Source organism: Misgurnus anguillicaudatus, chromosome 22, assembly GCF_027580225.2.
Source record: "Misgurnus anguillicaudatus chromosome 22, ASM2758022v2, whole genome shotgun sequence".
NCBI lineage: Eukaryota > Metazoa > Chordata > Actinopteri > Cypriniformes > Cobitidae > Misgurnus > Misgurnus anguillicaudatus.
The window spans coordinates 48,756,108-48,768,887 of NC_073358.2; positions in this window are offsets into that span (position 1 = coordinate 48,756,108).

A 12,780-nucleotide genomic window follows, 5' to 3' on the forward strand; every position below is an offset into this window, starting at 1 on the left:
AAGCATTCAGCATCAGACGTGCCATTTATCGGTCCACTGGATTCTATGCTCTCTTTCCCCAGTATTTCCCAGGTTTCCCGTGTAAACGAGGGTTTGTCAAAGTTATAAATCATCGCCGGCCATTCGGGGGGTCCACAAGAAATATTAGCAACTTTTAGTGCTGGAAAAAATGGCTTTGCGACATTGTTGTGTGAAGTCCTGGTAGGTTGTTGATGCAAAGTCTTACGAACACAACCTAAAAACAAGAGCACTACTTTATACATTCGCAGCCAATTAAATTATGTTTTGAGTTTACAAGAAGTTAAGCTCTACTGCACAGTGTCTGTGGCATGCTGTCAATTACAATAGAAAATAATATCCATTCTTCTCTCAGTTTGTACAAACAAAACACTCAAACACAAAATATTTTTTCAAGGCTTACTGGAGAGTTTAAAAGCAGAAATAGATGGGATTAATATTTCTTTTTCTTTTGAACAAAAATGTGTTCTAAACTACATAGTTATGGGGTTACTATTGTAGATCAGTGGTTCTCAAACTGGGGTCCGGGCCCCCAGGGGGGCCGCGAGATGGTGCCAGGGGGGGCCCCAGTTTTATGACATTTTATAAAATACATTAATTTATCATGAATTCTGTGAAATTAAACTTTAAAAAAAACAAGGCAGCACTACTTTGTATAATTTTACGTTTTGTTTAATTAAAATGTGAAGTTTTAGAACTGTTTTTTTGTCATAAATTTTCTTTGGGGGGCCCGCGAAGAAATGCACCGTACAGAAAGGGGGCCGCACGCTGAAAAAGTTTGAGAACCACTGTTGTAGATGAATGAAATCTAGTTGTGTTATGGATGTCATTTCTTTAAGTAGATTGTTTGAAAGATATCTGTTTGAAAGAAGAGATGAAATAGCCAGACAGGGTCAGTAAAATAATCACATTCATTTTAGGGTAATGTTCCTGCTCATTGGTAGGGCATTGTCGTAACAAAAACATACTGATAAAAAACAACCTATCCTCCATACAACTGCTTTGGTTTTTGGTTTGTCCATTCCCCCAAATACGACCACAAGTGTATACTAAATTAGTGCATCTACCAGCAGCAGGTGAAACTTAGGGTATAAAATTATATACTGTATATTGTTGTATAATTTTGCAATAATGACATGTCCTGGGATATGATTTTCAATTTAAACTGCCAGGATTAATAGCGTTTTTTAACACCTTACACTATTCAGGCATTTAGGGCATATAACATTTATTTATTATATGATATAAAACACAGCATAAAAAACTTTTTTCAAAAAGTACTTAATATCTTCCAAGTGTACCGAGCTCAAACAATCAATTTTTTTATGAAAAAAAGATGCAAAAGTGATATAAACCACCTGTAAATGGCACATCCGGTGTACTCGTTCAAAAACTGCCGCCAGAAGAAGCAATGATACATCACTTTTGATTGTAAAATAGCATTGGCTCTTGTGTGTTTCGTGCCCGATTGCATCCAAACATCAGCTAAAAATGTGAAGCGCTATTGGGGTCATTCTACAAAAAAGGTGGAAATGCTTGTCCCTTGCTTTTGCAGACCCCTCAATCATTTAATTTGACCCAATAATCCCATAATGATATATATTTAATAAATATAGACTGTCCTTAACATGATGAGAGAGTTTATTTATGTAATTTTCTTTTTTTCCTTTTTTTAAACTTTTTTTAAATGTCTGATCCTGAAAATTGCCCTGTCCCTTTGATCATACATGGAAGTTGAACTATGTACTTATTATTTAAAACCATGTTTTTTATAAAAACAAATCTAATTTACATTTACCTTTAACCCTGTATGAATTTACTACAACACTGAAATGGTAAAAAATACACTATTAATATGACTAATATCAAAAATAAATATTTGTCCCCCAAATTTATGTCATTGGTGTTACCCTACCCAAAGCACTTTTATTTTGAAACAATGCACCAGCTCTTTGAAGTTTTTCATGGGTCAAAGAGGTCAGTGAAAGAAGTGCAGTGGAGGAAGGCAAAAGGTTTGTGAGACGTCTTACCTTATTTGTCTAAAATATCATGATATATCTAAGAATTTTGAGATAAGATTTTTTGTATGTCATTAGTGTTACTCTTTTTTTATAGCTGGGAGTGTTAAGATCTTTACATAAAAATACATTATACTGAATAAGTATGTGATTGTTACTGATGAAATGGCTAATGGCAGCCATTTTGTTAAAATGTTTGTTTTTTTTCTGTAAATTGTCATTAGTGTTACCATCATTGGTGTTACCGTCTTCTCTAATGAGTACTTTCTAAGCACTATTCCTTTAACTGACCAACATAAAAGCATACAAACAAAACAAGATGGAAAAATGTTTAAGTTTATAAGTTTTATCATATTCATTATCTATCATTATATTCTCATTTTGTCAGGTATTGAAGATACATTTTTACAGCCTTTTAATTTAGTGGCTTTTTTGTACATGAACAACACGAAAGGGTAGTAAATTTGGCCATGGTATATTAAGTTTTAAAAAAAATTCAAAGCATTTTCTCAAAATATGTGTAAATATAAGATTTGTCACCAAAAATCATTCCATTTGCTGAAACACAGAGAAAGTTGTGGCCAAATTAAGACAAAAAAAAACAAAAATGGCTAAAAATGGCCTCAACAACCCATAAGGGTTAAATGAGATCTGAATGTGTGTGTGAATATACTTTTACTTGCGTGTTGTGTTTTATATGGTTGAGAAGTGGTTGAGTTTAGGGTAAGGGTGGGGTTAGATTCTCCAAAATCTCTTTAAAACAAACCATAAATATTTATGAAACCTTTTCTACATTTACAAATTCATAAAATTAAATGTGTCTAATCTAACGTATAAGGCAAAAACCTTAAAATGTAACCACAGGTTGTATACTGGAGTTAGAGGACACAAATCAAATCCCTTTCATGTAACTTTATGTCGTTAGGTGCTTGCAAAAACGAACTATAAGGGCGTTAGTTTTGGAGGACAATCTGCTGTAACGGTGCATGCAAGTTTAATCAAATTGGTTATGCAAGACAAGTTAATTGCGTTTTTAGTATGTAAAAACAATTTGACTTACATTTTTAGGTGTAATGAACTTGGATTTACAAGTCATTTCAACTTTGATTTTTTATCTTAACTATGAGTTGCTTTAACTTAATAAAGTTAAAATAACTTTAGCTAATTCAACTTTATTTGCTGAACACAAAAGAAGATATTTTGAATAAAGTTTTTTTTAACCAAACCATTCAGAGGCCCCACTGACTTTTATAGTATCGTTATCCTACTATGGAAGTCAATGGAGCTTCTGATTTGTTTGATAACAAACACTGCTCAAAATATCTCCCTTTGTGTTCAGCAGAACAAAGAAATTTATACAGGTTTGTAATAACACGAGAGCTAGTAAATAAAGGCCCTAAATAACTATCCCTGTAAAGATGCCGTATAATGTAAAACCGTATTTATGAATAATAAGAGTTCTGTACATGGTAATGATGACATATCGTGAGCCTCAAACGCATTTCCTCCTTATGTAAACTTTGTGCAAGCAAAAGACTAGAAAACAGACTCAACATAACACAGACCGTGATGTTCTTCAAAATCCGTATTTTCGTCTGATACAGGTTTAAACGCTTTACTTATGTGAGCTACTGACATAAGTCTCATGAGCCTAGCTGTGGAACAGCCAATCAGAGCAAAGCTCAACATTATTATGACCAGTGATGCCACAGTTAGGGCGCAGTCACACCAAAAGCGCTTTAAACGCTTGCAAACGCAAGGCGCGACGCACTGCCTTTTTTAAAAAAAGAGCAGTGCCGCGCGGCTTTTCATATTGCTAAGCAACCACCGAGTCAGCTGTCTTGTCAATCAAATATTGAAGCGTGAGCGCTCTTTTGCTGTTAACTGTCATATTAGCAGAAACTTTAAAAAGAGGACGCTTGCTCTGACCTTGTTTGAGGGTGAGAGGTGCACAAACACGCAGGAGAGAGTGAGCGAGTGGAGTCCGGATCTTCAAAGCAACTGTAAACTTCCCTCACCACAACGTAAGGCCCGCCTCTCCCCTCATTCGATTGGACAATGGAAGACGCGAATGACGTCAGGCGCTTTCTCCGCTCTCAGCGCTCCTTCAAAAACGCGTGCGCGGCAGGCGGCAGAAAACCGCAAGGCGCTCGGCGCGCATAAACAGCGCGCAAACGCGCCCTGCCCATAGAATATCATTCAAAAAAGGCGCCTGCAACTGCCATAAACGCTTTTGGTGTGACTGAGCCCTTACTTTGAAAAAGTAATCTGATTACTGATTACTCCTTTAAAAAGTAACTAAGTTACTTTACAGATTACTTGATTTTAAAAGTAACTAAGTTAGATTACAAGTTACTTTGTTAGTTACATTCCAGTAGCTGCCAACACCCCCACTGCCTCAACATTAAAAATGACAACCGGTTTTGCCAACACTCACCTTATTGGAAGTGCATTTTTAACAGTAACGTCAACAATGTATCTCCTGACATTTTAAGTTGAACTGTTGTGTTTTAAAAAACTAAAATATATAGTCTTTCTTGACTTAAATAGGGAAGAGCAGGGGCCATTTTCAGAAAAACTTAATTTTAAAAGCTAATGTTTTAGAAAGAGATATATTTTTGCTGTGGTCAATATCTCACAAGTGTGGTCTATCAAAACCAGCTGGAATTTTGAACAAATGTAAAACGACTTCTGTGTAATTTCACTTTAAACAAGAGTAGTGAATTGTTACACAATAGATTTTTGTGTTACACTTGTTTTTATTAAATATGATTATGACCTCTTTAATATGTAACTGCAAACTTATTTTGTCATTTATCTTTGTAAAAAATAATTAAATTACATTTTTATTTTAAATTTCAGTTATCAAATGTTTCAAAAGCAACCAACAAACTTAAATTGCTGAGACAAAAAACATTCAATAGTTTGAACACTAAGAAAATAAAATTAAATCAAATTAGAATAATATCAATTTTTTAACATATTATACACAGTATTAGCAGCGGGACAAAACTAACAAGTGTTCCTTTTGACCCGACAGGATCTACTCACAAAATAAAAGTAAGTCGAGTTTAAACTCGACTTACTTTTATTTTGAAAAACTAAGAAGTCTTCAGGATGTTATATAGTAAATACCTTGTAGATTTATCAGTATTGTAACACATGAAACGAGAAACACAACGCGTTGTAAGAAAAAAAGACCGCTTTTGGAATATATTTATCATGGTTGAAAACACAGTTCTGGATCTACACGTTGAAATCGGTGAGTAAATAACGCGATATTTGACAACTCTTTCAGAGGTTATGTGCTAATATGCTGTCATAGTGATATGCAGATGTTATTATCAGGGCTCGGAGAAAATCGCTTTGTTACTTTCGTTCTTCAACTCTCCCACACTTACTGGTTTTGCACTGAAGTCCAGCTTTTGTTGTTTGGGTAGTGGATGAACTCCTGCTCACTGCTTCTCACCACCGGGTGGGACTTGCTCTTAAGTTTGACTGTCTGTGCCGTGCCGCGACTCCAAATGTTTTTTTTTTTTTTTTATTTGACGTAGTGTTTTTGTAGCTGCTTCTCTCTTCTCTCTCTATTGTACGTTGTTTACGTTTGTGTCGCTTACACGTGACCTGAGTTGTCCTCGTGCTGAAAACGTGAATTGTCGCACACCTGACTTCACTTCCCGAGATGCAAGAAGAAATATACAAGAAAATATATATTTAACTAAGGAAAATTTCAAAAATAGTAACGCACAGTGACTTGGATAGGTAACTTTAAAGGGAAATTCCGCCTTGAAATGATCCTAGGGTTAATAACAAACGTGTACCGAGTTCGACCGTTCACTGGAGTTTGTTTTCATGCTAGTCTAACGTGACCAGTGTTATTGCTAAACGCAAATTAGCATGTTATGGTAGCCTTCGGGGCATCAGTGCATTAAAAACGAAATCGCTATGTCTATACTACTAATAATGCTCAAAATAACCCCACACTTACACTGTAGCACAATGAGGGTCTCTATATGTAAACCGAAGCATTGAGAACTTTGCAAGTGTACAAGCAGTTTATTAAAAAGAAACACTTACCGTTCACGTCTGGATCACATATCCATGCGGGCGCCATCTTGGGAAAACTGAACTCTCGCGTGAAAGCACAACACCTGTTCCGGGCAACAACGTTTCACGCGAGAGTTTAGTTTTCCCAAGATGGCGCCCGCATGGATATGTGATCCAGACGTGAACGGTAAGTGTTTCTTTTTAATAAACTGCCTGTACACTTGCAAAGTTCTCGGTGCTTCTGTTTACATGTAGAGACCCTCATTGTGCTACAGTGTGGGTGTGGGGTTGTTTTGAGCATTGTTGGTGGTATAGACATAGCGATTTCGTTTTTGGTGCGCTGATGCCCCGAGGGCTGCCATGGCATGCTGGTTTGCGTTTGGCAGTGGCACTGGTCACGTTGGGCTGGCATGAGGGCGGACTCCGGTGGGCGGTCGAACTCGGTGCGCGTTTGTTGTTAACCCTAGGATCATTTCGGGGCGGAATTTCCCTTTAATCTGATTACTGGTTTGGAAATATTAACGCGTTAGATTACTCGTTACTAAAAAAGTGGTCAAATTAGAGTTACCGGCATCACTGATTATGACCCTTCCAAATAAAGTAATATTAGACCATTTTATTCTAAAGGCAAATTCAAGCGCTGTAAATAGACATGTAAAAACATTTATGGATCATTTTTGCACTTAATAAAGCCACATACCTTCTAGATATCAGAGAACAATTTAACAGATTATATCAATGCATTCTTTGGCACCTTTAAAAATGTAAATGTAGTTTTTTTTTTACTTTTAAACATGTTGAATTTGTTTAACTCAATTTATTAAGTTAAACTAAAACAAAAATGTATGTTGATATGATTCTTTACAGTGTATTGGTTAAATGGCTTGCCCCATATTTTATTTTGTTTTACAAACTAAGGGATGAGCTGAAACAATTTTATGTATTTTCAGTAGAACGTGACAGCCATAGATGTTGTTGCTAAAGCTTAACTCAACTTACAAAAAGAAACTCAGAAAACCTGTTTAAACTTTCTTGTGCATCTCTCAAAAAACTCAATTTCATTTATTTAGAGCTTTTCCAATGCGCAGTGATGCGAAACATCCCACAGATAAAGTTATGCACAAATATGTTTTTTAATATAAAAAAAGGAAAAATATCACCCAGTGAGCAAACTGGTAGCTGTGGCAAGAAATGAAAAATTACACAAGGTGGTGGTAAAAAGATACATTAAGGCTACGTGACCTAATTTGAGGTCTACAAATAAATGGCCTAAAACTTTTAATGCGTCATTTGTTTTTCAGTAGATATACGATCTTGTGCAGTTATTTACTAACAAATAAAGTCATGAGGATTGATGTGACACTGAAAAGACAAATAAGTCTAAACACAAACCATGACCATCGGGGTGAAAAAATTACATTGCCTAAAAGACTTCCTGAAGGACAAACCACAGCAATTTTACTCCCGAGCGCTGAGTTTGCAAAAATAATCTCTGCCGACCCATTTGTTCAGTCTCTCCAGCTTTTCATACAGCCAACACAAAACTAATATTGCCACTTTAGTGGGACAGGTTGGTCCCAGAAATCAATTTTTTCGATAATGTCACCGAAATGATAAAGCTGATAGCTTTTATGCTGAAGGTGCAGGAGTGAGCACATCATAAGTTTCTCTTAATGTGATAAAAATCATGTTTTAAAACATTCCCTTTATATCTATTTAAAGACCCCATTAAAACAAACACATTTCATTTTTTTTTGTAATATACACATTTAAAATCTATAGTCTGTCTTTCTTCTGGGAACAGCAACTAGATATATAAATGACTTATTCCACAATAGTCATTTCATTTCATAAAATGCTTTTTACAACAACAGTGTCCCTCCCCTAAAGCAAGCAGCAAATCATGTTCATAGCTGTTATGGCTTTGAACTTTAAAACTAAGTTTTACTCAGACATACAGCTGAGTTCATATGTTAGTATTTAAAAAAAGAGGATATTATAAATGTCCAACGCACACACACAAAAAAATGAATTTACAGAAAATAACCAAGAAACACACTCTGAGGCTATTTTGGGGTTTTTCGCCAGGATTTGGCCTACCCAATTTCAAAAGCTTCTCATACCCACAAGCAGAGGTGCACATACAAAAGTTTGGTATCATTATACAGGAAATCCTTTGAAATTACATAAAACACTGTTAAATGTGCTCAACGTGGTTGTATGTGTTGTCAGTCCTCTAATAAACACAAAAATAAATAGGCGCTTTTTGATGTTTTTTTTCTAAAGTCTGTATTTAAACGTGTATAACTCTGGCCCTGAGTGGTAACGAAACCTGCAGACAGTTTTGTTTGATTCCAGCGATAGCCAGCTTACAGAGGAAAAAGGAATTTTTTCTCTATCATAATAAATGCAAAAGTTATTTTACTCCAACTGATGGGAGGAATAATACGCTTTTTGTATAAAATTTCTGCCTAAAAACATTTGAAGTGCTCCCATAACCACATACAGTGGAATAAATGCAATATCTTTATATCATTTTAAAGAAAACCCTTTGAAGTTACATAAAAAGCTGTTTGTGACAAATATTGTTATTTATGTGGTTTTTCATATGATAAAACACCAAATTTTCTTTTTTTATGTTGTAAATACTGTCTTTGATAGTGTATAACTCTGGTCTGGGTGCTCTAGCAGACTGCAGACAGTTCTTGTTGTTACCAGCAGTAGACAGTAAACACCCAAAAAAAGAATGAACTCTTTAGCATGTCGCATTCAAAAGTTATTCTCATTTTACTGAAGTGTGCGAAAATACATTTTTCATATAAATATACATTTTTTGTTTTGCACATATAATAAATAGCAAGGGATTATTCATGCACACAACCAAAGAGAATGCTGTGAATGGACTCATTTTTTAGAGTAGGACCTAAGAGAAAAGATGGTGTATCATTTGTGGCTATCTGTGCTATCTGAGGCAGTCCACACCCAAGTTTCCCATATGTTTACAAAAGACGATTTTTTACCTCATTATTCATTCGACGATTGTTGGATATGTGATGATAATATGACAAAAATAACGCTGTAGCCTTATTCCTGAGAGTGAGAGCTTTCATTTGATATAAGACTTGCCCATGTTTGTCATACTTGAAAAATATGAAATATGTGAATATTAAATGATATTAAAAAATATGGGGGGGGGGTGATAGTGTAAATTAAGTGTAACTAACTTTCATACAGTAAAACATATCTCAAAGTGATGCATATCTGCAGAAAGTAGAGACTCTAAGCTTTCAAACAGTATCTCATATGTGGTACTGGGTCCATGACAGACCATTAAAAATTAAAGGAATATTTTATATTAAGTCAAAATAAGATAATTCTGGACCCGGTACAGGGTCCCAGAGGTTAAAGGTGCCATAGAATGTAAAACTGTTTTTACCTAGGCATTCATATGATTTCTGTTCATATTGTGAGTATTTTGCGATTGTTTCCTCCTTCTTATGTAAACCTTGTGCATGCAAAAGATCGCTGGAAAACAGACCAATCTCAACATAACACCAACCGTGACATTACAGTCGAGATGTACGCCCCAACATTAAATTACTCATTAAATAATTACAATGTTGTTACAATGCTAAAACAATGCTATATGCTAGCGTTTAGGCTAATGTTCTACCATTGACGTTACAGTTACGTTTTGAGGGCCATACTGAAAAAACACAAACCTACCACTCAGAAAAGTTCATTAACAATCTCCAAACAATTGATTATTCCTCAAAATCCATATCTTCGTCTGATACAGGCTCAAACATAAGGTCTGTTTACACATACACACAGAGCTACTGAAGGAGCTGCTCTGAGAAACAGCCAATCAGAGCAGAGCTCAACATTATTATTCATGAACCTTTCAAATAAGGTAATAATAGACCATTTCATTCTAAAGGCAAGTTGTAAATGGACATGTAAAACTTTTCTGGATCACTTTTGCACTTAATAAAGCCACATACCTTCTATGTAGATATCAGAGATAATTTCAAGGCATTCTTTGGCACCTTTAACATACCTGTACCCGTGAATCTTAACCCAGCAAGCAATTTTGCATTTAAAAGACATCTAATAGCCATCCAATCACATCTAGGCTAAAACAAGGCAAAATTTGGGCTGTCAGTGAAAATTTTATATACTGTATGTAAAAAAAAAAGTAAATAATTGAAAGCAAATACCTTGTAATCACTGTTGACTTTGGTTACATGGTGGAATATCAAATATCTCACAAGTTATTTTGACAAAAATGACACATAACCAATTTCAGGAAAAGAAGCACAATTGACTTCCATAGTAAAAATACTCTGGCGAAAGTAACCCGGGAAGTAAGTAACAAAGTGATTTTCTCTGAGCCCTGACTACATTTGCATTCCAAACTACATGACAGCATCTTTAGCACGCAACCCTTGACAGAGATGAAGAATATTACGTTATTTCCTCACCGTTTTGCGCATGTAGGTCCAAAAAGCTGTTTTTAGCCATGATAAAAAGTACATTTATAAAGTGTCGTTTTTTTCTTATAGCGCGTTGTTTCTGGTTTCATGTATTAAAATACTGATCAATCTACAGGTTATTTAGTGACCTAACACATCCTGAAGTTTGACTTCTCCGAGTTTTTCAAAATAAAAGTAAATCAAATGTCTGGATTTCCTGTCAAGAAGAAAGTAACACTAGTTACTTTTGTCTCGCTGCTAATACGTTAGCATTTTGTTGAAAATGTATATTATTCTAAATTGATTTAGTTTTATTTGTCATAGTGTTCATTATTCTGAACAATTTAAATTTGTACTGTCAGGTTGCTTTTGAAACATTTGATAAAACTGACATTTGAAATTAAAATGTAATTTCATATTTTTTTGCAAATATAAATGACAAATTATGCTTGCAGTTACATATTAACAAGGGCGTAGTCGTGTGTAAATACTAAAAACAAGTGTAATGCTGCGTTTACACCAGCCGCAGTAGAGGCGGTAAAAACGCGCCATTCGAGCGTAGTTGGACGCTTGAACATTTGAGTTTACTTGCTTCATTCGAAAGCCGCGTGTGAAATTCTAATCAATCGAGACATTCACGCGGAAATTCGTATCATGGTAGGGGCTTCTGCGACTCTGCTGAGACTCCACTCGCTTCCTGTTATCATGTCACTACTACAGCAAGGTCCTGATTGGTTAAAGCGGCACGAAAATCCGCAGAAGTTCAGATTTTTCAACTTGCGCGTTTCCCGCCTACCGCGCCGCAGGATGCTTAATTGCGTCTTTGCATTGACTTAACATGTAAATCACCCGCGCTTGCTGCCTCTACCGCGCCTGGTGTAAACGCAGCATAACACAAAAATCTATCTTGTTTTGTTGTGTTACTTTTGACCCACCTGTGTGTTACTTCCATCCCTGCTGTCAGGGTTAATAGTAACAATGCGTTACTTTACTTATGTTCAAAGTGAAATGATATTATATAAGTTGTTTCACATTCATTCAAAATTCCACCTGGTATTGATAGACCAGCCATTCCCAAACTGTGGTCCGCGGACCACTAGTGGTCCGTGAGGGTACTGCAGGTGGTCCGTGTAAAGGCAAAATAAAATATAAAATAATATATTATATTAAGAAAAATATATATTTTTAAGAATGTGTTTTAAGAATCTGTTGTACTGATGTGATGACCAGTTGTAGTTTTAGTGCTAGTAAGCCTATTTAGAGGTGCAGTTTAATTCAGGACTTTGTGTACACATATTTTATGATGAGTATTTTGAGGTGGTCCGCGAAAATTCTTGATTACAAATAGTGGTCCACACAAACAAAAAGTTTGAAAACCCCTGTGATAGACTACACTTGTGAGTCTATATAAATATATCTCTGTCTAAAACATTATCTTTTAAAATTATGTTTTTCTGAAAAATTGTACTTTTGCCCCTGTCTCCCCTACTATGGAGGTTTATGGTGCTCAAACAGTTTGGTTACAAAAATTGCTCAAATATCAACGAACAAAGAAATTTATACAGGTTTGTAACATGAGAGTAAATGATGACAAAATGTTCCTTTTTGGGTGAACTTTACCTTTAATATTTTTTTAATATAACTTCTGCTGTAAACTATTATGTTATGAAAAAGTGAAGTGCATTGCATAAAATCTACCCATGGCTAATCTATTAGTAAAATCAGTGCAGTGATTGGTAGACAAATCGAAACGTGATACATTCCAATTCCTGCTCCATACACAGAGCACTTCAACTCTGAATAGGACTTTAAAGAATGACTAGATCTGCGCCGAGCCTTTGTCCCGGTAGGCTAATTTCATTCTCAAGAGTTTGTCACTGAGCTTGGAAAAGGTGGCGTTCAGCGGGGACGCGGCGAGCCGTGAAGCGCATCTCTCTCTCTGAGGGTTGTGTGGGCCAGATCTATTTAGTCAAACAGCTGCAGGTGCCAGGTGTTCTGACAGAGCGTTGAAGCAGAATATAAAGACTGGTTAAAAAACCATTACCGTCCCTTTAATAATGCGCTTGGCGAACAACGTGTAACATTTGAACAACATTCTCCTCTCCTACACGGTTCAATTACAACAAACTTTGGGGAATTGGTAAAATAACTCACCCACGAAAGAAACTTTTTGTCGGTTGACTCGTGAGTTATGTGTCTATTAAACACAAACATTAGCTTTG